This window comes from Coenobita brevimanus, chromosome 46 (genome assembly GCF_032717465.1).
Source record: "Coenobita brevimanus isolate Jiangsu-jjx chromosome 46, ASM3271746v2, whole genome shotgun sequence".
Taxonomy (NCBI): Eukaryota; Metazoa; Arthropoda; class Malacostraca; order Decapoda; family Coenobitidae; genus Coenobita; species Coenobita brevimanus.
Window position 1 is genome coordinate 50,095,239 of NC_136999.1, and position 25,628 is coordinate 50,120,866.

Sequence of the window (25,628 nt, forward strand, 5' to 3'; positions counted from 1 at the left end):
ATGCGAATCATGTGCAAAACACAAAGGATTCCCATTTTCACTTGCACCGATGGGTAATTACCCTGTACCACATCAACCCTGGGACGCTGTCGCGATTGATTTACTCAAGATGCCATTATCATACAATAATAACCAATACCTATTCGTAGCAACGGATCATTTTTCCCTTTATAATTTTAGCTCCAATTAAAGATAAAACAGCAGAGACAGTAGCAAAGACAATAATAGATAATGTAATATGTCGCTTTACTACCCCAAAGGTACTAATAAGTGATAATGGAGGAGAAATTAATTCTGATATCTTACAAGAAATATGTAAACAATTCAATATCAAAAAGATTAACGTTTTAGCCTATCACCCAGCATCCAATGGGTTAGTAGAGAGACAAAACAAAAAAGTATTAGATGTACTACAACGCATTCTTCATGAAAATTTTGCAAGCTGAGATGATTGGATTCTCCAAGTAGAAGCCTCAATTAATGGAACTATAAATAAATCTATAGGGGACACAGCACATTTCATTATATATATGGGACATAAAAAACTACCATATGAGATTCTAGAAGGTCAAAATCTACCCATAAACATCTACGATGATTACTCTAAACTCCGCTTACGTGAATTCCAGGACATACATAAAAGAGTCAAAAAACAATTAACGATGTCCAAGGAAGAAGTGACGGAGGCATTTAATAAAAAGGGAAGAGACTCGCCTGTCAGCTTAGGAGACATTGTTTATGGTATCATTCATACGAGAGACAATAAATTATCCCCAAAATTTGAGGGCCCATACAGAGTAATTAGCATAAAAGCAAACAAAGTTTTAACCCATCACGTCCCGAGGTTTTCCGCACCTCCGACATCCCCCAGTCCCGAGGTATTTTCGAATTTTTTTTTTTTGGCTAAAACCCTCGCTTTTGGTGAGACACATCGAAAATTCATAGAGAAATCGCTCACCTGAGGTTTAAAGTACCCAATCCAGGTAGGAGTTCCTCCTTACCTGACTGGGTTTTCTAACATGCTGGCACCAAAGAAAACGAGTTCTATGGGAGGATAACTATTTTATCCACTCATAAACGGTATTTATTTATTTACTTGGTATGAATGTATATGTAGTATGAGAGTATATTGGTTTTCAAGCAGTAATAAAGGCATTATAAGCATTGTTTCACGCACTAACTAATCACCATACCTGACCTTTTTTTGCCACATTACCTGATCATTATTTCTGGCTGTTTCTTCTTCTAATGGTATGTAAACATTATCCTCCACATTGTCATCGATTGGGGAATCACTCTGGCCCTGAATATCTTTACTAGCCAGGTCACTGGTAACAGGTCCTTTGCCAAGACAATGGCGTGAGGGGGGGAGGGGGGAGGTTATGTGGTGTAAGGCATTGTCCCTGCTTGGCATCTTGTAGAGGAATAGAGAAAGGTGTCCCGTGTATACATACGAAAAATGACGCGCGAAAATTGAAAATTGTGCAAATTAGGGACCTTGCAATTGCACAACGTACTGGTACGTCGCCGGGACTGGCAAATGCAAATCGTTGCAACGTACCCATACGTCGACGGGACGGGGCGGGTTAATTAGGTCACTGTCAAGTTGTGAAAAGAAACAAGTTCATATTGACCATTTAAAACGAGTTTCAAGGGAACTATCCAATAATTATACAGCCTTGGATACCACCGAACAACCGAACAAAACTCATGAAACCAATCAAGAGAACAACAATAATTACAAAAATAAATTAATCATATACCAAACAGTCAAGCATATGTACAACCGTTCCAAAAAAATAATCAACAGTACATCATTTACATGACTTAAATAACGATTTAAACTCCTTCTATAAATCAAATATCAAGCAAGTTATTGTTCTCCGTTAGTCAACCGTAACGCACATCATCACTATCATCGACCACAGCATGACCATATTAGAAAATTAATAGATTTTTTTTTTGTCGGTAGGAAACGATGGATGGACTTATACTATGGATTCTTCTCTACATAGCAAGAGCTACGTCAGATAATTAGTCAAGGCATACATAAACATAAATTGAAGCCTTTGTTCCGAAGTAGGGATTTCATGCAATATTATCCATATTTAGAAGCAACACTAACACCAACATCAGTAGTAGTTCATGTACCATTCATAACTGACAACCTGTTCACAGTATACCAAATACACCCCTTCCCTTCTAAGAGTAATAACACTTCGGTCATCATCAACATCAACACAGACACCAAACTCATCATGGTCTCCAAGAGGCGGAACACTGTCACTTTCGCAAGTGAATCAACGATTGAACGAAATTGCCGTACATCCTTACATGCTGTTCACCTTTGTCCTGCATACATTTTCACGTTTCAGCCTACTGATACAGTCCCTTGTGAAATGGCTATCATCAGAAATGACAATATTCATAATCACTGCAACTTCAGTTTGGCTCCAGATAAGCTTGTACACTATCAACACATCGGGCACTCGCAGTTTTTTTATTTCACTCATAACACATCAGTTTACATAGTCTGTCCAGATATACCACCATCTCATACTTCAGCATCAGGATTATACATAGCACCAGACTACTGCGCGGTATTTACACCATCCATGTTCACTTTATCCACCATCAATCACTACACCATCCTCAATCATACACACAAACATTTCCACCCACTACCTAATATGGACTTAAACATGAGCACAAGTATTAAGTTGACTTCACCTAAGTTTGAAACTATGCAACTGATCAATGAAACAATGAAGCCCTGGGAAAATTTGAGTTTGAGTATGTTCAACCCATATTATGTGTATAGCCCAGCACCTACAGTACTGTCTTTATAATCTTCTGTATTGTATTTGCAGTAGTGCTGTTCGCAATGCACAGAATGCATGCAAGAATTGCAAACTTGGCGTCAGTATTTAGTGGAGCAAAGGTGCGAATTCAAGTAAACCCCCCTGAACGAACTGTTCATATTTTGTACATAGCATAGTAGTTGTGGATGCAATAAAGAGAGTTAAATTGGAGTACTGTCTTTATAATCTTCTGTATTGTATTTGCAGTAGTGCTGTTCGCAATACACAGAATGCATGCAAGAATTGCAAACTTGGCGTCAGTATTTAGTGGAGGTAAGGTGCGAATGCAAGTAAACCCCCCTGAATGAACTGTTCATATTTTGTACATAGCATAGTAGTTGTGGATGCATTGAAGAGAGTTAAATTGGGGAAAGACCCAGGAATTGATGGAGTGTGTGGTGAAATACTGAAGCATGGGGGTGAGATAGTACTAGAATGGATGTGGAGGATGTGCAGATTGGCCTGGGAGGAAGGTAGAGTCCCGGAGGATTGGAAGTCAGGTGTAATTAGTCCCTTGTACAAAGGAAAAGGGGAAAAAGAAGTGTGTGGTAATCATAGGGGCATTTGTCTTCTTAGTGTAATAGGAAAAGTGTATGGTAGGATACTTATTGACAGAGTTAGGGAAAGAACAGAGGAATTAGTTGGAGAAGAACAGGGAGGCTTTAGGAAGGGAGGAGGTTGTGTAGATCAGATATTCATTCTTAGATCTTTAGTGGAAAAGTCTCTAGAGAAGGGAAAGAAGTTGTATGCAGCTTTCATGGATTTGGAGAAAGCATATGACAGGGTGGACAGACAAGGATTGTGGAAAGTCTTAAGAATATATGGAGTAGATGGGAAGTTGTTGAATGCTGTGAAGAGTATGTATGATGGTGCTAGGGCTGCAGTGCGTGTGGATGGTGAACTAAGGTAATTTTTCTCTTTGAAGGTTGGGTTGAAACAGGGATGTGTCATGTCTCCATGGTTGTTCAGTCTGTACATGGATGGAGTAATAAAAGAGATACAAGGTAGGGCAGTGGATGTTGGAGTGGCCCTAGTGATTGAGGGTAGTGTTTGGAAACTCCCTGAACTGTTGTTTGCAGATGATACTGTGTTGTTGAGTGAAGACGAAGGGGAGCTGCAAGGCTTGGTAGATGAGTTTGGGCGAGTGTATAGAAACGGAATCTAAAGGTGAATATAGGGAAGAGTAAAGTTATGGTCTTTGAGAGAGGTGAAGTCAGTGAATGTACAGTGAGGTTGGATGGTGAGGAAATGGAAAACGTGAGTACGTTTAAGTACTTGGGTAGTGTGATGAGTAAGGATGGAAGTTTGGAGGGTGAAGTGCTTGAAAGGGTACAACAAGGAAGAAAGGTTGCTGGATCCCTGAAAGCAGTGATAAGAAACAGAGAAATGAGCATGGAAGTGAAAAAGTTACTAAATGACAGTATTGTGATACCAATTCTAATGTATGGAAGTGAAGCTTGGACGTTGTTGGAAGGACACAAGTCAAGAGTGAGAGCAGTGGAAATGAGTTATTTGAGAGAAGCCTGTGGAGTCACCTGGAGAGACAGATTGACAAATGAGGACATAATGGAGCGTTGTGGTGTGGATGTGGCTGTGATAGGAAGCGTTATGAGGAACACACTGAGGTGGTTTGGCCATGTGGAGAGGATGGAAGGTGAGAGACTGACGAGGAGAGCGTATGTGAGTGAGGTGGAGGGGGGGAGAGGGAAGAGGAGGCTGAGGATGAGATGGAGGGATGGAGTGGAGAGGTATATGAGAGAGGGGGGTGTGAGTTGGGAGCAGGGCAGTGAAATGGCTGGGGGCAGGGCGACATGGAGGCGATTTGTTTGTGGCCATCCCATACGGGATTAGGCGTCTGGGAATAGATAGATAGATAAATAAATTAAAAAAAAAAATGACACATGATAAGAAGTATACCAGTATCATTATCCCTATATGATATATTAATAGCTCTTACCATAATCTTAACTTTGAACTATTTTTTTTGGCATATGTGCATATGACTGTTATACATACACATCTTATAATATGTCATACAATAACCAATTTAACTATATTGCTTTTGTTCAGTTATGTATACAACTTGTTTATAATGTAATATTACTGGATCATTGCAATATTAACATGTATATTATATCAATACAATATTATAATCAATGTTATGTATTAATAGATTAGCATATGTCAATGATGATTGCTGTCCGAGGACCGCCAGCTGGCGTGACCGAGCGATGTCAGGACTCCATATTATAATAACACAACTCATAGATAGATAGATAGATAGACGCACCAAGTCAGGGGGTGATATGGGAAGTGTATCAGCGAGAGTGAAGCAAAAGGAAACTAGCTTGCAACTCTTAAGTGAAGGAATGCTAGAAGTGCACCAGAAGCAGTACATACTATCAGACATACAGAGTTGTAGAAGCTTCAACGACAGTATAGCCCACGTGGCACGACCCCTGCTAAACAAGAATGTAGGAATCAGATCAGAAAGGGGCTAGTCATAGAACCGACAGGTAGTGGTGAGAGGAAAAAAAGAAGAGGGGTCCGACGAGACTTTGTAAATTACGTCCCTGTGTAATACACTGCTCAACTTATACTTTGAAGATAATAAATCAAGATCAACTCCCTGTATTCATCTTTAACTCCTCCTGCTCTATGATTAGTACAGTTGACAGCAGAAGTTCGTCCCTTTCAGCATACGTGATACAAGCCTGTTGATCTGGGAACACTGTATAGAGTTGACAGGTACAGTTTAAATGGCTAATATTAAAGAAATGTGTTCGGAGATAAGAACACATTCCTTAATGATAATTTTAATTTGTAGCAGGTGGGATAATAATGTTATTGTGAAATGTATGACATTAGTGTATGAAGATTCTTCGTTATGGACACAGACGCATTGGATTATTTGGACTGGACTGATGTTGCCTGCAAGTATTATATGAAATATTATAGAACGAATGCAGTCCTAAAGGTGAGGTTGCAAGAAAACACTAATTACAAGGTCAGTTACACACTAAACAAGCACAGAAACTGACAGTTCGTGTTTCGCGAGTATGCGGTTTTGTTTTACAAGTTAAATCACTTCCTTTCCTGACCTCTCCCCCCATCCGTCTCTTCTCTTCCCAGTCATGCTCTGGCATCATCCACATTTTATCGTTAATGCTGAAAATTGTATGTCTGTAGGTAAAGTGTGGGACACAATCAATATAAAAGTGTCAAATGAGCTTCTTTTCCTCCTCCATCGCTTGAAATGTTATCCATGACTTGACTATAAATGTTAGTAACATGAATAAATCGTCACTGTGGTGGTTAGGAGACATTTCTCGTCATCATTTATGTAACACTTATCTAACTATCGTTTTTACAGTGCTCCAAGTACACTCCCTCTCCACCCCCTCGCCGTCTCCTCCCCTCCCCCTTCCACTGTCTCCATCACTTCTTCCACCTCCCTCCGCCCCTTTTTCCAGTAACCCACGTTTCTAGCCTGCAACACTCCGAACCCCTCCCCACAGTGTTATTGTAATGACCCTGCCCAACTTCTCTCCCTTGTCATTTCAAATGTCTGTTTTCTCCCCCTTCTTCATATTTGTCTCGGGAATCGAACAACATGACGATGTTTGGATCATGTTTTTAGACAGTATTCTTTAATAATCTGCAATATTATAATCACCGTGACAATGGCGGTCAAGAGGCATTAACTGTTCAAAGGACGTCAGTCAGTGCTTCAGTTTAATCATCATTTTATTTCTCCTCCTCCCCCCTAGCCATTAATATCTTGCTTACACTTATTTTATAAATCCCAACATACATAAAATATGAAGCACAAACGTCCTTCTTTTCCCAAAAGAAAGTATAAAATGAAAAATAATCATTGCATGTGTTGTATGATCTACATGCATCCAGAAAATATTTTCTGAAAAAGTATTGTCAGTATTCTTGGTGATAATTTGTAGTTCTTCAGTTACGGTTAAATATAGCAAATAGATGATAGTCACAAAAGTTGTATCCTCATACATTTGGCGACCATAATCATCGTAATATACGATGAAGGGGGATTATACCCCTCTGGATGAGTAGATTAAGCCCTTATCGGAATATCCTTGTCATGAGCCCGGACAGCAGGCAGATGTAAGTGGAAGTATCCGATTGTCGCGGTGTAAGGGTTATTATGGCAAAGGTTCGCATCCTATCCATCCGAATCCTTGTCACTCCTGTATCGATAATATATCGGCAGTTGCAGAACAGTTGTTCTGGGCGTTGACGGACAGCCATGCCGTTACCTTTTCTTTTTGGATACTCTTGCTGGCTGCATTCTCTGACCTTGTAAGATCATGCGTTGATGGAGTCCAGATCAAAGTTTTTCGATGGCATATTGTTTTAATTTATAAATATAGTAGACGTATCTCATAAGTCTCACTCTAGTGGGGAACACAATGTGTGTGTGTGTGTGGGGGGGTGGAAGCAGGAATACTCTGGGTGAGGGAAGGGCTTACATATATTTCAAGCTGGGATACAGATAAATATGTTATAAGGTGTAGGGAGGAGTGAGGGATACAGAAAGGGGGAAGGAGACGAGGAGGGAAGGAATCCACAAGGGGGGGATGGTATTGAACACTGATAGTTACGATGGACATATTATGTAAGTAATTTGGTTACTTGTGTGTAATACAGTTGGCAATATAACATGCACCAGTATTGTGTTTATAATGTCACTACAATTACGACTCAAATTCCTGTAAATGATAATAACTGTATTCAAGTTATGAATAACCGTTATAGTTAGGGAGGTAAATAGAAGCAGGGTAAGTTAAATGAAACCGTGGGGAAGGGTTTGGGGTGTTGAGAGAGAGAAACAAGGGGTACTGGTAGAGGGGGAAAGGGAGGGGGGGAGGAGTGATGGAGACAGTGGAAGAGGGAGGGGAGGAGACGTCGAGGGGGTGGAGATGGAGTGTATTTGGAGCACTGTATTAACGATGGTTGTATAAATGTTATATAAATGGTAACGAGTAATGTCTTCTAACCACCACAGTGACGATTTATTCATGTTACTAACATTTATAGTCAAGTCATGGATAACATTTCAAGCGATGGAGGAGGAAAAGAAGCTCATTTGACACTTTTATATTGATTGTGTCCACACTTTACCTACAGACATACAATTTTCAGCATTAATGATAAAACGTGGATGATGCCAGAGCATGACTGGGAAGAGAAGAAACGGATGGGGAGAGAGGTCAGGAAAGGAAGTGATTTAACTTGTAAAACAAAACTGCATACTCGCGAAACACGAACTGTCAGTTTCTGTGTTTGTTTAGTGTGTAACTGACATCGTAATTAGCGTTTTCTTGCAACCTCATCTTTAGGATTGCATTCGTTCTATAATATTTCATATAATACTTGCAGGGAACATCAGTCCAGTCCAAATAATCCAATGTGTCTGTGTCCGTAACGAAGAATCTTCATACACTAATGTCATACATTTCACAATAACATTATTATCCCACCTGCTGCAAATTAATATTATCATTAAGGAATGTGTTCTTATCTCCGAACACATTTCTTTAATATTAGCCATTTAAACCGTACCTGTCTATACAGTGTTCCCAGATCAACAGACTTGTATCACTCACGCTGAAAGGGACGAACTTCTGCTGTCGACTGTACCATACCTTTAACCAAAACTCAAGACTTACATATTACAAGACCAAAGAGTCACATGTGTGTGTGTGTGTGTGTGTGTGTGTGTGTGTGTGTGTGTGTGTGTGTGTATTTTCCTATTATATCTCATGAACGACTTGAGAAATCAACATGAAGCCTTCAGGATATCAAGATGTGGGCAAAATATTCGCCGAGTTCGAGAATGGGCACTCGGGGTCAAGGTCAAGTTCATCAAAACGGCTGCCAAAGGTCATCTAGTTTTTATTGCCCGCCTTTAACATCATTATATCTCATGAACGGTTTGAGCTATCAACATGAAACCTTCAGGGTATCAAGATACAGCCATAATCTTGGACTTGGCCAACAGCATATTCAGGCGGGTGATTAGCATTCGGCTCCTGAATGCTTTTCTTTCATTATGGTTATTATTTTATTATTATTATTATTATTATTATTATTATTATTATTATTATTTTATTATTATTATTATTATGAAGTGCTTGAAAGGGTACAGCAGGAAAGGAAGGTTGTTGGTTCACTGAAAGTAGTTATGAGAAATAGGGAGGTGAGTATGGAAGTTAAGAAGTCACTGCATGATAGTATTGTGATCCCTACCCTGACGTATGGAAGCGAGGTGTGGACCTTGCAAGAGGCGAACAAGTCAGGAGTGAGAACAGTGGAAATGAGTTACTTGAGAGGAGCATGTGGAGTGACATGGAGAGACAGGTTGACGAATGAAGAAGTGAAAGAACGTTGTGGGGTGGATGTGGATGTGGTTGAGAAGATTAGGAGAAATACACTGAGGTGGTTTGGACATGTGGAGAGAATGGAGAATGAAAGACTGACTAAGAGGGTGTATGTAGGTGAGGTGGAGGGAGGAAGAGGGAGAGGAAGACCGAGGATGAGGTGGAAGGATAGAGTTGAGAGGTATATGAGGGAGGGGGGGTGAGTTGGAGGGAGGGTAGTCAAATGGTGGGTGACAGAGCGACTTGGAGGCGTTTTGTCTGCGGCCACCCTTTGCGGGATTAGGGCGTCGGGCTACAGATAGATAGATTGATAGATTATTATTGTTATTATTATTATTATTATTATTATTATTATTATCATTAGCAGTAGTAGTAGTAGTAGTAGTAGTAGTAACCAGCCGCGATAGCGAAGCTGGTATTGTTTTCAATTTGTGTGTGTGTGTGTGTGTGTGTGTGTGTGTGTGTGTGTGTGTGTGTGTGTGTGTGTGTGTGTGTGTGTGAGCACGATAACTTCGCAACCGCTCAATATATCATCACAAAATTTTACAGATGTATAGCAGGGGTGAAAATCTCCTACGAGTTCCAAATTGGTGAAAGTAGGTCAAGGTCAAGGTCATATTCCGAGTCGCTTTAGATATGTATCGGCTCGCGGTTGATGTGATTCTTCCCTTGGGGGACCTCTAGTTAGTTTTATTTTTAGCATAGACTTGTTAGGGCAATTCCTGAGGTCCAGCATTTGCTCGTATACTGCATTCCATACACTTTCACATGTAGGCTACCAAGAAGTGAAAAGACTAATCAAAGTTCTCCCTGTGTTCCCATAATCCCCCTGCACCTCTCCTCTTCTCCCTTCACCTCTCCTCTCCTCCCTCCACCTCTCCTCTCCCCTTTCGCCTCTCCTCTCCCCTTTCGCCTCTCCTCTCCTCTTTCGCCTCTCCTCTCTTCTCCCTTCACTTCCTTTCTCCAACCTTCACCTCTCCTCTCCTCCCTTCACCCCTCCTCTCCTGTACCCTCCCTTCACATCATATCCTCTTCCCTCGCCTTCCCTCTCTCCTTCAACTCCTTTCTTTCTTCCCTTCATTTTCCTTCCCTCATCCTCCGTCGCCTCTCCATTCCTCCCCCTCCCCCTTCTTGAAACGCATTTTCCCTTCCCTTCCCTCACTTCCCTTCACCTTCTCTCCTCTTTCCTTCTTCCCTTCTCATCCCTCTTTCTCTTCCTTCATCTCCCCTCTAATCATCTTTCCCCTTCCTTCCTTTCAACTCCCCTTCCCTCCCCTCCCCTCCCTTCCCTTCACACTCCCTCTCTTTCCGTCGTTCCCTTCACTTTCAGTTCCCTCCCTTCCATCGCCTGTCCTACCCTTCTTTCTCCTCCTTTCACCTCCCCTCTCCTCCTCTTCCTTCTCCTCTCCTACTATCCCCTCTCTTGAACTCCCCTCTCCCCACTCCCCCTTCCTTCTCCCCTTCTACTCTCTCTTCCTCTTAACTCCCCTCTCCCCTCGTTAGCTCCCCTCTCCGCTCCTCTTTTCACCACCCTCGAGTCCCTTCCTCTCTCGTCTTTCACCTTCCCTACCCCACTTTCTCCTCTCCTACTCTCTACTTCCCTCCTTTCCTCTCCCTTCCTCTCCCCTACCCACCCGTTACCTCCCCTGACCTCCTCTCCCCTCTCCTGGCCTCCTCTCCCCTCCCTTCGCCTCCCCACCCTCCCCTCACCCCCTGTAGCCCCTGTCCCGCTGTGATATAGCGCCAGTAAAAAGAAAGCATCTGCTAATTACGCGCCCTGATTTCCACACCTTCAATTAAGGAAATTAAAACCGTGAATAAATATACTATCGCCACATTCCGCCCCCCTCCCTCATGGCAATAATACCCACTCTCGCCCTCACAATTGCTCTGGTCTAGCATTGTGTTCATAATGGTCTCCTCTCCCTCCTCGTGCTTCAGACTTCATTGTAGTTACTGTGTTGTGGTGTGTAGTGTGGTGTTGTCCAGTCTTGTGTACTGTACTATACTGCATTGTTGTGATGTGCTGGGTTGAGTTGGGTTGGGCAGCGTTGGGTTTTGCCGTGTTCTGTTGTGGTACGGTAAGGTGTGGTGTACTGAAGTATAGTGTACTGCTGTGTTGTGTTGTGTTGTGCTGTGGTGTGTTGTGTCGTTTAGCGTAGTGAAGTGCAGTGCGGTGTAGTGTAGGGCAGGGTAGTGTTGCGTTGTGGAGTATAGTGTAGTGCAGTGTTGTGTAGTGTTGCACAATGTAACGTATTGTAGTGCCTTGTCGTGTAGTGTAGTGTAGTGTAGTGACTTGTCGTGTAGTGTAGTGTAGTATAGTATGGCTTAGTGTAGTGTAGTGCAACAGTGTACCTGTCTTGAAAAGGTATTTATTTTCATTCCGGTATAGTCAGCTTTCTTATATCCACCCCAGTATACTCACATGCTTCTCATCTCCCACACCCTTTCTCCTTGCTTCCTTGTCACCGTCTCCTCTTCTTACGCCAAACTCCAGTATAGTGTAATAAAGTCATTTACAACGGCGTTGTATCTCTATTGCGCTATACTTTCTCACATTCACGCCACTTGACTGACTTTTTATCGTGCCGCTTGACTGATTTTATTATTTTTTATTTCTGCCTAGATTTTTATGTTTCACTGGTGTTTTAAATTATTTTCACATCCATTCCACCATTGTCATTGTCTTGTATTCAGTGTAATATTTTGCTCTTTGGTTTTTGTTATTCCCGACAAGATTGAATTTCATTGTTTTCTCTCTCATACGTGTGTAATCAGTCATATACAATCACTCGTTTTCTGTTGCTTCTGGTCTAGGATTTGAATCCAAGTTTTCTTTTCTATTAATGTTCGTTCTGTTGTATTCACATCACTACCTGCACCTGCTTTTTTCCTGCTAAGAATTTGAAGATGATTGTTCTGTGTCACGTTTTTGTTACTTTTCCTTTTACTCATTAATAGCCACTGTATTTTCTCTCATCATACACAAAACCACTACCTCTCCATATCGATTACTGAGCTGGTGGGTAGGTAAATATATCGCTAGAAATGAAATGTTAAATGATGTATTGATGTACTGTTAAATTATTCTGCCACTTAGTAACGGGTAATCAGGTAAGAGGGGACGCAATTCTCTCAGGTACGATCATAATGACGATAGTTTCTTTTTCGCGCAATGATCATGAATTTGTTTACTATTATCCTGGATTTCACCATCATTCCAGCATAATCAGTCTTCGTTTTTTTCCCGGCAAGGAATTTCAATATGACCGTTCTCTTATACCATCGTCTATTTCGATTTATATATTTTTAAATAACTTCCTTCTTCATCATCAACGGGTCGCATTCTAGGGACTGTATTCTTGTCGGTAAAGGAAGCTCTCTAGCACCTCTTCCTGGGCTATTTATTTTGTTTATTACACCATCCTCTCCTTTTCTTTGATACTTACACCATCCTAATATCACCATACACTTAATAAATAGTGTAACATACACAATTACACAAACCAGCCGTATAAAAAAATAGGTGGCATAGCAGGCTTCGGAGCACCTCTTCCTTAGCGATTTATTTTGCATAGTATACCCTAACAGTCTTTTCTTTGCTGTTTATTTTGGTTTACATATAGTCTGCATCAGTAGCATATTAGACCAAAGTACTTTATGTACCAGCCGTGGCTCAGTGGGTCAGAGCACTCCTCTCTGGTCGAAGGGTCGGAGGTTGGAGTCCACTGTCACGGGGGGATGTGAATTTATAAATTAATGAATGCTTGAAATACTTGAAAATAGAGACAACGAACTGACTTGTGAAATCAAGCAGTAAGTTTTACATCATACCGGCTTACTTCGCCGATTCTCTAAGGATGAGAATTTATAAACTTTCTCAACAGTACACAGCAGAGACTAATTACTCACGCTTGCTGTTTGTTAGTATTGTTAGCCTCTAGAGAAAGTGGCTCCACCCCTGACAATCAATAACTAATGCTATTAATGATAAACAGGTTCTTGCCAGTGCATTAACTCCTGGCTGGCACAATGGATTTAAGCTTAATACAAGAGGACTGGCCTAAGTACCAGTTATGAATAATACAAACAGTTGTGCAAACTAGGAGCAGCAACTAAAATAAGCTAAATGTGGAGAAATAAAACACGAGTTTAACGACATTAAGCTCAAAGAAAAGGAACTGTAAATTCATTAATTACAATGAAATATATTTACGTTACATGAGTCTCAAAATGAATTCAAAATAACAAGGAGAATACACTCACTTGCTCACTCAAAAGCTAAACTTAAACCTAGGAAAAACGAAAAGAAATACTGGTCAGTAGAGTGGGCTAAGCGGAACGACTGGGCGCTGGTATGTAGGATGGACGCTGCAATATGCTAAATCTCTTTGCCAATTCACCGTCTAGGTGGAGATTTCAGGAACTCACTGTACAACGGCAGCGCTGCTCCACGCTGGGCACATGAACCTGCTCTCACGACGGTCAAAGCCTGACTAACTTCGAATTATGAAAGTGGGTGAGGGCCGGCCGTGTTTGTTTCAACGGTCAATGGAAGGAAAGTGAGCGATATACGCTCACAATAAATCACTCAGCGAAGGCGCTAATGTTGCGCACAAGGATGATCATTTATGAAACAGTGAAAAATGTTCTGAAAACCACCCCAACCGAGTGAATGAGAGGACGGTTGAACTGAGCGATATGCAGTGGGAACTCCACCAGAAATCGTGGTTTTCCCGCTGATGAAAAATGTCACGAATTTATATAAGCTCGCGCGAAATCATTACATTATGCCCCAACAAAATCAAAAAATTTTTTTCAGAAAAAAATAATTTTGATATACATACATATAAATCCTAAGTCAGTCACACTAGATTCACACTGTGGTGTGTGTACTACCCTGCTACAGGAGAAAATCACAGTCACCCATGAGCATAAAAACCTCGTATTTACATTAATAAAAGCAAGCTTGAGGAGAAAACTCCTAGACGACAGTGAAAAATCCTGTACTCAGGTCAAACTGAGCGAAAAGTTCGCTACACTTACATTAACAACTAATTGTTATGTAGCGTGATGTATGTAATACACGGTGTAGGTGTGACAGTTGTGGTGTAACTATGCCTACGTGTAAAATTATGTGATACAAATCAATAGTAAATAAAGACGATGAGGCAGATGAGAAGAGGCGGCAGCATGCAACAATGATCAGCTGATCTGCACGACAATGCTGCACCCGCCAGCTGCACCTCCGAAAGCAATCAAGATGGAGCATCAAAAGTGCCATTTCTCTCTCTCTCTGCCTAGAAATCAGTTCTTATGTTACAAAAGTACACCATTATTCCATTAATGGATACATTATTAACCAGGAAACATAGTCCCAGGACTGGGAGCTGAGCGAAAAGACTGGGCGTCTGTGCAGGACATCAAATGCTCTAATTCGCTAAGCCAAAGGGGCCCAGTTTACTGGTTAAACTCTAAACCTACATTATTATTAACCAGGAAAATGTGGTCAATGAGCAAAATGACTGGGCACCTGTGCAGGACATCAAACGCTGCAATTCGCTAGGACCCAGTTCACTGGTTAAACCCTAAACCTACATTATTATTAACCAGGAAACATGGTCAAACTGAGCGAAAAGACTGGGCGCCTGTGCAGGACATCAAATGCTGCAATTCGCTAAGCCAAAGGACCCAGTTTACTGGTTAAACCCTACTCTACACTTATGATTAACACTGGCAAGCTGAGAATCCCTACGCAGTCTCGGGCAGATCACATTTTAACACCCACCGTGGGTGTGAACACTCATGTGGATAATGTGCATTCTCCAGGAATCCTCAGAGAGGCCCACAGCTCGAGACATTCCACAAGATAATTCAAACACAGCCTCGGATTGTCTAAGCAGGGTTCTTGAACTTCCCCCTTAACCTACGGTACATATGTATGTGCAGGCCCTGTTCATAATGTGTCCTGTGGGGCCAACGGGTGAGACGTCAGGTCTGCACCCAGATTACCTCTGCCCTCTCTTTCAACTGCTTCAGAGATTATGGATGTGGATTCAAACGGCGCAGGAAGGACATGTCCCTGATTGGTGGTACGTAGACACACGTTGCAGGAATGCACAAAACTATCTATTTCCGGTCCCATTCCTGGCCAGAAAAAGTCAGCACGGATACGGCCTTGAGTTTTCCTTTTGCCTATGTGACCTCCTGAGGCTGAACAATGACCCCATTCTAACACTGCTTGGCGATACTTAGTGGGAATGACAAGCTGCAGTCGAACCTCGCCCTGGGGTGTTCGTGACTCATGGTACAGCCATCCTTGTTTACGAAGGAACTTGGCTTGACCTTTCCGTGAATAGTTTTTCACTCTACCCTTTTTTTTCTTCCGCACAGCAGCAAGTGTCGGGTCAGAATGTTGTTCTTGAACAATAACTTGGCTACACATCAGATCTTGCGGTGATGCAATGGTCACAGGGGTGACACAAATTGGAGCCACAGTGATGGCTCGTGTTACTGCAGCCGAAGTCTGAGTAGCGTCATCTTCTGTGCAACTATACTTGGCACCTGAAATATTGCCAATGATAAGGTCAAACAAAGGTTCTGGCATGACAACTGTGACTGTTGTACCAGTGTAGAAAGGAGATCCCACCTGGATACATGCCTCAGGGAACAATCTCACTGATCCATCAATAAGCTGAGCTTTGATCTGTTGACCTGTGTACTCCTCAGGCCGAACTAGACTCTGCCTGACAGAGCAACCTGAGGAACCATTGTCTCTCAGGACCTTCACAGGAATGCCTCCCACAAACCCTGGATGGAAAGGAAGGCACTGTTACCTGTGGGAGGGCCTGTGGAGGAAGCAGCCAGCCACTGATGAGGCTGCTGAATAAATGATGCAGCAAACATGGTGCCCTGAGAACTAGACACCTGAGGGGTCGTACTCACCGTCTGGGGAGATGGAGTGTTGACCTCCTGTGGCAAAGGGTTCACTGTCGCTGGGTGACTAGAGAACTGTTGGGAAGTACCCATACTGCTAGGGACGACACCACCGTGCTGCTGTTGAGGAATGAAGGCTGCATTTGCCTCCTGCCTCCAATACACTGGGGCTGGTGCTGAGAAGGTTTGTCCCGATGTTTGACTGCGTGGCTGATACTGCTGCTGGTGTTCAGCAGGCCACAACTTTTCTAGCTGCGTGTGCATCATAAGGTCAATTATCCCCTCACGTGTGGAAGGAGTTTCATCTTTCTCCATCCACTCATCTAAGTAAGCAGTAAGCCGATCAAGAAACTGAACAGCAGTCTCTTTTTCTTGTAAACGCGCCCTCATAAACTGGCTCTTGGCGTCGTCAACTGTGAGACAGTATGCTTTGACGAGTGTGGCCTTCATCATCTCATACGTGAGATTGTTTGCACGAATTCTGTGAAGAATATCGAGGGCAGGGCCCTCAAACAGGCTAAGAAACTGGAGCCGCTTAGCTGCCTCATCCAGCTGGTACAGCTGAGCCATGTCTTCGAAACGAGCTATGAATGGCTCGATTCGCTAGCCTTCCTTGTATGGAGGGAGCTTAATGTGTGGGGTCGCCAGAAAATGTGCAGGTAGAGCGCTCGTGGAGCTTGGGTTAGATGCACCACATGTGTCTGAAGCCAAGGAGTCTCGCTTGAGCTTCAGCATCTCAAATTCATGTCTCTCATGTGCCTCGCGCTCGGCACGTTCATGTTCTTGCTCTCTCTCTCGTTGTTCTAGCTCATATTCACGTTCTCTCATTGTTCTCGCTCGTGTTGACGTTCTCTCTCGCGTTGTTCTAACTTGAGTTGAAGTTCTCTCTCACGTTGTTCTAACTCGAGTTGACGTTGTTTTTCCTCGTGTTGGCGTTCTCTCTCACATTGTTCTAACTAGAGTTGACGTTGTTTTTGCTCGTGTTGACGTTCTCTCTCGCGTTCCTCGCGCTGTTCTCACTCAAGTTCGCGTTCTCTTTCGCGTTCCTCACGCTGAATTCGACGCTCTTCACGAGCATCATTCTCACATTGCTGCTCGTAACTAAACCGAGAGAGGACATAGTCCTTAAATATTCTCGGGGTCGCTAAGCCCCATATCTTTAGCTTCCTGTACATAGAGATTAGTAGTCATGATGCTAACTCAGTCTGAGTGAACTAAAGACTAAGTACTGACTGCTATTTTGCTGAGAAATGCCAATAATCAAGAGTAAAGATATAGGCATAGTTTAGTGGTGACCAGTTTTATCTAGTTCAACTGGTAAAGAAAGAAAAAAGAAAAAACTGACTGTGAAAGTATTACGTAAAATTAATAGAAATGAATCAATAATCACCAGTAAGATAGTGCCTATAGACTTGAGTGATAAATAGCTAAGTATGAGTGAGTGAGTATTATCTCGTTAATAACTTTAGAGCTAGGAGTTAATAACCTGGAATGAGGTCTCCAGATGTCACGGGGGGATGTGAAATTATAAATTAATGAATGCTTGAAATACTTGAAAATAGAGACAACGAAATGACTTGTGAAATCAAGCAATAAGTTTTACTTCATTCTGGCTTACTTTGCCGATTCTCTAAGGATGAGAATTTATAACCTTTCTCAACAGTACACAGCAGAGACTAATTACTCACGCTTGCTGTTTGTTAGTACTGTTAGCCTCTAGAGAAAGTGGCTCCACCCCTGACAATCAATAACTAATGCTATTAATGATAAACAGGTTCTTGCAAGTGCATTAACTCCTGGCTGGCACAATGGATTCAAGCTTAATACAAGAGGACTGGCCTAAGTACAAGTTATGAATAATACAAACCGTTGTGCAAACTAGGAGCGGCAACTAAAATAAGCTAAATGTGGAGAAATAAAACACGAGCTTAACTATGTTAAACTCAAAGAAAAGGAACTGTAAATTTATTAATTACAATGAAGTAAATTTACGTTACATGAGTCTCAAAATGAATTCAAAATAACAAGGAGAATACACTCACTCACTCACTCAAAAGCTTAAACTTAAACCCAGGAAAAACGAAAAGAAATACTGGTCAGTAGAGGGGGCTAAACGGAATGACTGGGCGCCGGTACGTAGGACAGTCACTGCAATACGCTAAACCTCTTCGTCAATTCACCGTCTAGGTGGAGATTTCAGGAACTCGCTGTACAAAGGCGGCGCTGCTCCACACTGGGCACATGAACCTGCTTTCAAGATGATCAAAGCCTGACTAACTTTGAATTGTGAAAGAGGGCGAGGGCCGGCCACGTTTGCTTCAGTGGTCAACAGAAAGAAAGTGAGTGATATACGCCCACAATAAATCACTCAGCGAAGGCGCTAATATCGCGCACAAAGATGATCACTTATGAAACAGTGAAAAATGTTCTGAAAACTGCCCCAACCAAGTGAACGCGAGGACGGTTGAATTGAGCGATACGCAGTGGGAATTCCACCAGAATTCGTGGTTTTCCCACTGATGAAAAATGTCACGGATTTGTATATGCTCGCGCAAATTCGTGATATCCATCCAAGGGTCATTGGTAGACATCAGGAAGGGCATACGGTCATAGAGTGCTGCACACTCCAAACCTAAGTCCTCTGCCCAGGGACAACGCCTTAGCCCATATCGGAAAAAGGGACACGGTGTAAAACTAAAAAATAAATAAAAAAATAAATAGCAATGTCCATCACTAACATACACGTGACATACACAAAGGTTTTTAGGTTTAATAAGGAGATTAAACTGCCACAAAAGAACTGCTGTGAATTTTCCAAAGCCATATTAATTACGATCTCCATATTCTAAATGACATAGGAGGCTCCGTAGCACCTCCTCCGAAGCGATTTATTTTGCTTATTACATCGTACCAATCTCTTTTACGTTAATATATACTGAGACTCAGTGAAAGGCATACCAGTAGGTTAACAGTGGTGTACTGTATGTAAAATTAGAAAAATCAAAATGTAGTTCACCCAGTGAGTCCAACAAAATCTCCAACAAGTTTACAACAGAATATAAGTGCACGCAATTCATTACATAAGCAGTCATCAGTGCATTTGTAACCTGACCCCCAGACAGGCTGCTCCACATTACGTTTATCAGGCAGTACGGGGCGTGGCCATCAACTGCAGCCATACAAGAGGTAATGCCACGCCACATACTGGACACCAGATGATGTAGTGTGTACTGTGGAAACTTCTTCCACTTCTCTTGCACTGCCTGAATAATTTGTAGTCATGGCACTGGGTGCACCACGGCGATCACCCTGTTTCAGAAGTTCATTACACTGCCTCCAGTCACGCAGACGTCCATCAGAGCGATTCACTAAAAAGCGGCATTCATAGGTGAAGAGAATTGCATTCCACTGTCCTTCGGTCCAATGTTCATGTTGGCTACGCCACTGTAGTCCGTTGCAACGACGTGCTAGTAAGAGATTCAAACACTTTACGGATGTACTGTACGCCCGTTTAAGCCAAACGACCACCATCGCCGCTGTATGGTGGGCCTGCTTATTCGATGATTATGTGGACCAGGAGCCTCACATGCTGCCGACCGGAATCTGTCAGGGAGATGAAGAATCTGGATATGGTGAACTTGACGTTATGTTGTGTCATGTACCCTTCCAGGAAGATGTCGATCGTCAACGAAACCTGTTTCGTGATGCCTCTGGACGATCCTGACAATCGTTGCATGATGACAACCCATTCTGAAGGTTACCATACGTTGCGCCATGCCACCCTCCAGCATACCTTAGACAAGATGACGTTCAAGGCATGACAAACGTGGCATGGTGGCAGTCATTCGAGAACTAACACACTGTATTCCACTTACACTCAACCTAACCTTCGTCGTAGACAAAAAACAACTGTGTGTTCCATTTCCTCCGGTAGGCAGTGAGTTGAATGGGTTGCACTGATTAATCTTATCCATGAGACATTGCTTCGTGAACAGTGAATCTTTGTGTTCAGATGGGTACATGAATTACTGCAAATGACATCGATAAGGTTTACATTAATAACTTATAAAAAGATACTGAGGTGGAGTTTTTGTCGTTGTAATATCGACATATATCAGTAACATATGATTTTGAGGTGTAATGTGAAGAAAAAATTACTTAGGAAGATATACTATGACACTCTTGCCCACTCGGTCACATATTCCTCGACACTGATCCCGCAAACAAGCCCTTGAAGTACCACATGTAAAATTTGGCATGTTGTGGAAGTAGAGGCGATGGGCGTGTGTGTGACGGGGAAGCAGTGATGTACAGGGAAGGAAAGGCGCAGGTGTGAGTCCATCAAACTTCCTGATAGTTGACAATTGTTGGGCTTCGAGTTTTTGGCATACACTTACAAACCCTGTGTGAACTGTGTAGTTTAAAGATGTAGGTAGGTTGGTAGGTAGGTAGGTAAGTAGAGTGCTAGGTAGGTTGGGGGATTGATATAGAGACTGACAGATAGATATTATAGATAGTTATAGAGGCATTATTGACAGATACATACATACATACATACATACATACATACAGACTGATAGACAGATAGAGATAGAAAGGTAGAGAAATGCATACAGATAGACAGATAAACAGGTAGACTGACATACAGGTATACTGTAAATACATACATATATACAGATAGACAGACAGATAGGCAGATATGTAAGTAATGATGCAGACGGCTAGACAGACAGACATCTATCTATTTATATACCTAGGCTGCTTCCCCCAAGGAAAGGGAGGTAGCCGAGACAGGACGACACACTCCCCATTTACTCATCCATTCAAACAATTCGCATCTTAGCCCCAAAGGGAAGAAAGGACAGATCCTCACCACATCACACCGCACAAGGGTCAACTGAGCAATGCAATCAGTGACATCCGCAGCAGGGCCTGGCAGCAGAGCTGGTTTACCTCTGCCACATCATAATAGACCCACCCCCTTACCCGCATCTGACCTGACTAGCTTTCAGACCAAATGCGGGAGAATATCCCCTCAGGGCTGCGTCATCATTTATTCATTCACAATTTCTCTCTATTTATTTCTATTACGCACAGCCACTCTTCCTTGCTCAATAGACATCCCTCTCGCATCCAGCGCTCTCTTCACACTATCCATCCATCCTATTCGTTGTCTCCCTCTCAGCCTTACACCTCTCACATCAGATCTAGTTATCTTTTTCACCAATCACTCATTATCCATTCTCTCCATATGCCCAAACCATTGCAACACCCTCTGCTCAACTCTACCAGCCATCTCCCGAACAACTCCAGTTCTCCTTCGCACTTCATCATTTCGCACTCGATCCATACGCGTCACTCCATGCATACTCCTCAGACACCTGATCTCCATTACATTCGAACTTTTTCTCTCTGCTACACCCATATTCCATGTGTCAGCCCCATATAACACAGTCGGTACCACAGCACCTTCAAACAGCATTCTCTTTACATGCATTCTAAGCGAACGACATCTAAACACTTTTTTCATTCCTCCCAGCACCTTACCTACTTCATTCATTCTGAACTTCACCTCTGCATCTATTCTTCCATCCACAGCAACATGTGACCCTAAATATTTAAAAAACTCTACCTCCTCAAGCAACTCACCATTCAAAGCTATATTCATCCCCCTACCATCCACCAACCTTGTACACTTCATCACTTTACTCTTTTTCTCATTTATTTTCAATTTCCTCTTTTCGCACACCCTTGCAAACTCCTCTACCAACTGTCTCAGTCGCTCCTCTGAATCGGCCACCAGTGCAGTATCATCTGCAAACAGCAGCTGCTTCAGATTCCTCTCTCCACCATCAACATTAACCAGACTCAGACCTCCACCTAAAACTCTTGCATTCACCTCCCTTACAACATCATCCATATAAATATTAAACAACCAAGGCGACATCACACATCCCTGTCGCAGCCCCCCTCTCACGGGAAACCAATCACTCACAGCATTTCCCATTTTTACACATGCTCTACTTTTTACATAAAAACTTTTCAGGTCTTTTAGTAACCTACCATCAAGTCCATACAATCTTAAAACAGTCCACAAAGCCTCCCTATCAGTTCTATCATATGCTTTCTCTAAATCCATGAATGCCCAAAACACATCTTTGTCTTTCGCTAAATACTTTTCACACACTTGTCTCACAGCGAACACCTGATCCACGCATCCCCTCCCTCTCCTAAAGCCACACTGCTCATCACCAATCACCCCCTCTGTACCCTCTGTAACTCATAATTAACATTCTACCATACACCTTACCTACAACACTCAACAGACTTATACCCCTAAGGCTAGTACATTCATACTTATCACCCTTGCCTTTATACAACGGGACCACAAAAACACTTGCCCAGTCAACTGACACCATACCTTTCACAAAGCACACATTCAACAAATTTTACTAACCAGTCCACAATAGTCACTCCACCACCCTTCAGGCATTCCACAGCACACCCATCCATACCTGCAGCTTTCCCTGTTTTCATTTACTTTACTGCCTTCTCCAACTTCCTCCTTCGTGATCAAAGAATCATTCAACTCTCCCAACACATTTATTCATTGCACCCTTCCATTCACCACAATCTCAGCCACCCTTTCCTCCTCCACATTTAACAATCTTTCAAAATACTCTGCCCATCTCTTCCTTACTGCATCCATCTCAATTAACATCCTTCCATCCTCTGCTTTTACTCGCTCTTCCTTCCCAGACTCTCCCTTTTGCACCCTTTTCACCTCCTTCCAGAACATTTTCTTATTCTGTTGAAAATTATCAGTCAGTCGCCTACCCCACCTTTCATCTGCTGCCACTTTAGCATCATACACAGCCCTTCTCGCCCTATTCCTCTTTTCCTTATATTTCTCATATGACACCTCATCCTTCCTCTGCAGCCACACTTCATATGCACGTCTCTTCTCAGCCACAGCCATACTTACTTCCTCGCACCACCATTCTTTTCGTTTCTTACACCACCACCCACACGTCTCACACCACACACCTCTTCTGCATGCCTCACCACAGCACTCTTAAACAACTGCCATTCCTCCTCCACACTGTCATTTTCCTGATCTTTCACTGCGTTCCACTCATCTTTCAATTTCTCCTGATACTCTATCATTTTCTCTCTTTTATCCAGCTCACTCACTTTCAAAACCTCCCTGCCACACTTAACTCTCCTAGCTCTCACCCATCTCTTACCTACTCAGATATAAGTAGACATAAGTAGATATAAATAGATACCTGTACAGGGGGAGTGATCAGCATAGTCTCTCATTAGTCCTTTAATCCCCATCTGAACAGACACCTGGATTAGCGGACATTATGGTAATCCCACGTAACTCCACTCACACACCTGTACTCACGATAATACCCCCAACAAACAATGATTATTTTTCCAGCTGTGGTCTGTGGATTTAACTATTTTGTATCCCTTGGACTTCAATCCTTCAATCCGATGGTGTATAAAAGTATTCCATTTTCCTTCACAGGACGTATTTCGTATTTTATTCTTGCAACAAAAGATCTTATTCATGTTAGAGAGAAAAATCAGGTTATGGAGGGGTAAAAAGACTGCACCAGCCCCCGCCACCACAGATGATTTGTCCACAGGTAACAAAATCTTCTGGAGGTAGTAAAAATATATCAATAAAATGTCAATGGATTCATTAAACGGTAATAGTAGTAGTAGTAGTAGTAGTAGTAGTGGTAGTGGTGGTAGTAGTAGTAATAGTGCTAACTATTGCTTTACTAGTCTTCTCTTAAACTCATGAAAGTAGATATTATAATTCTATCTATAACAAACAGCCTCTAAAAGAGCATTACAGAATGTCTGTTTCTGTTTGCCTTTCTTTGTATTCCTTGTGCTCTGTATTTAAGGTTGACGAAACATACAATTATACAGTAGTCTTTATTATAGTTGTACGTCACTCGAGTTGAGGTGGAATGCCGTGTCTTACGCACTGTTTTTCAAACCCTCTGTGTGTGTGGACGTTTTTCTATCATGTATAACGGTGCTAGGAAGGCGATCTCTTACCACTAAAAATTCTGGACTACAACAGGCTATACTCCGGCCCACTTTTCCCCCGAAAAAAATAATGCTTCTTTGATACATTTCATTTTTTTTTTTTTTTTCAATATAAATAACAGTTACTGTGGTTCCAGGCTGAAACATAAAAGTGCGAATGTTTTGGAGGTGAGATGAAGCCGGTACCTTTCGGAGCCACCTCCTTGCTGTGAACAGGATTAGGACAGCTGTGTCTAAACCAAGGATTTTTTTTTTTTTTACACAAATCAAGGGGTAAAGAAAAATGTGCTTCCATGCCAAGATGTTCAGGGAACACTTAGATGATTCTTGGCCGTGGAAGCAATAATCATCCCATGTAAAGTCAAATTGGCGATGCCTGACTTTGCAATCCAGACCAGCGAAATGTCACAGGCGACGCTTCTTGGGAAAGTCCACAGGCTTTAGTGGAGCGATATGACGGGTAACTGAGATGACGGTGTGAATGGAGGAGCTCAAAAGAGTTAAATATTGACAAAGTAAGTAGAAGGATCAGCTGTGAGAAAAAAATCAAGTATATTGGAACTTACTTTTCTCCAAAATGATCAGGGATACGGGTATGACGCTGTACAAACTACCCTAGGTCATAGACAGAAATAATACGGAGCACTCAGAGCGTACCGTACAACACCTGCTCCATCATTTAGTCTTAAAACCGAACATAAGATTCTGCCCATGACCTTTACCTTCGTCCAACTACTCTCAAAATGTAATTATTTCTTTTATGTCAGACTTTTATCCCTTCCACCAAGTCTGGCTAAAATTGGATCAAAACTGCTTGGGTTGACCATGCCCTGTGACCTTGGCCTTTGTTCTCAAAATTGAATCACTTTGTTCTTCCATTACCCTCAACCCTTCCACCAAGTAAGATCTAAATTAGATCAAGTCTGTTTGTAAATCTTTCTAGGTCAGACTTTGACCGTGTGAACTTGACCTTTGACCCATTGCTCTAATAAGCAATAGGTCAACCCCTTGGCTGACCATCAATCCACTAGGTTTGGTTAAAACTGAGTCAACATTGGGATATTTGCTCTCTCTCTCTCTCTCTCTCTCTCTCTCTCTCTCTCTCTCTCTCTCTCTCTCTCTCTCTCTCTCACACACACACACACACACACACACACACAAATCAAAACAGGAATCACTCTCATTTTGCAAGCACGGGCGTAAGATGCCAGCTTGTTCACCAGGTGGATCACTGAAAGGACAGGAAAGCCGAAGGTAGTAGTGAACAATGAATCTTAAATGGACACTTCAGCGAACGGAAAAATAGGAAAAATTTCTTTAAGCTTAGAAATTAGATAGCCTGAGAATT

At 42.3% G+C, this 25,628-nt stretch overlaps 1 protein-coding gene across 1 annotated transcript in view; it reads left to right on the top strand.

Moving 5' to 3' along the window:
* The window catches only part of LOC145398722 (putative neural-cadherin 2), a 428,971-nt gene that overhangs the window by 39,823 nt on the left and 363,520 nt on the right, over nucleotides 1-25,628 (top strand). The window lies entirely within an intron of this gene.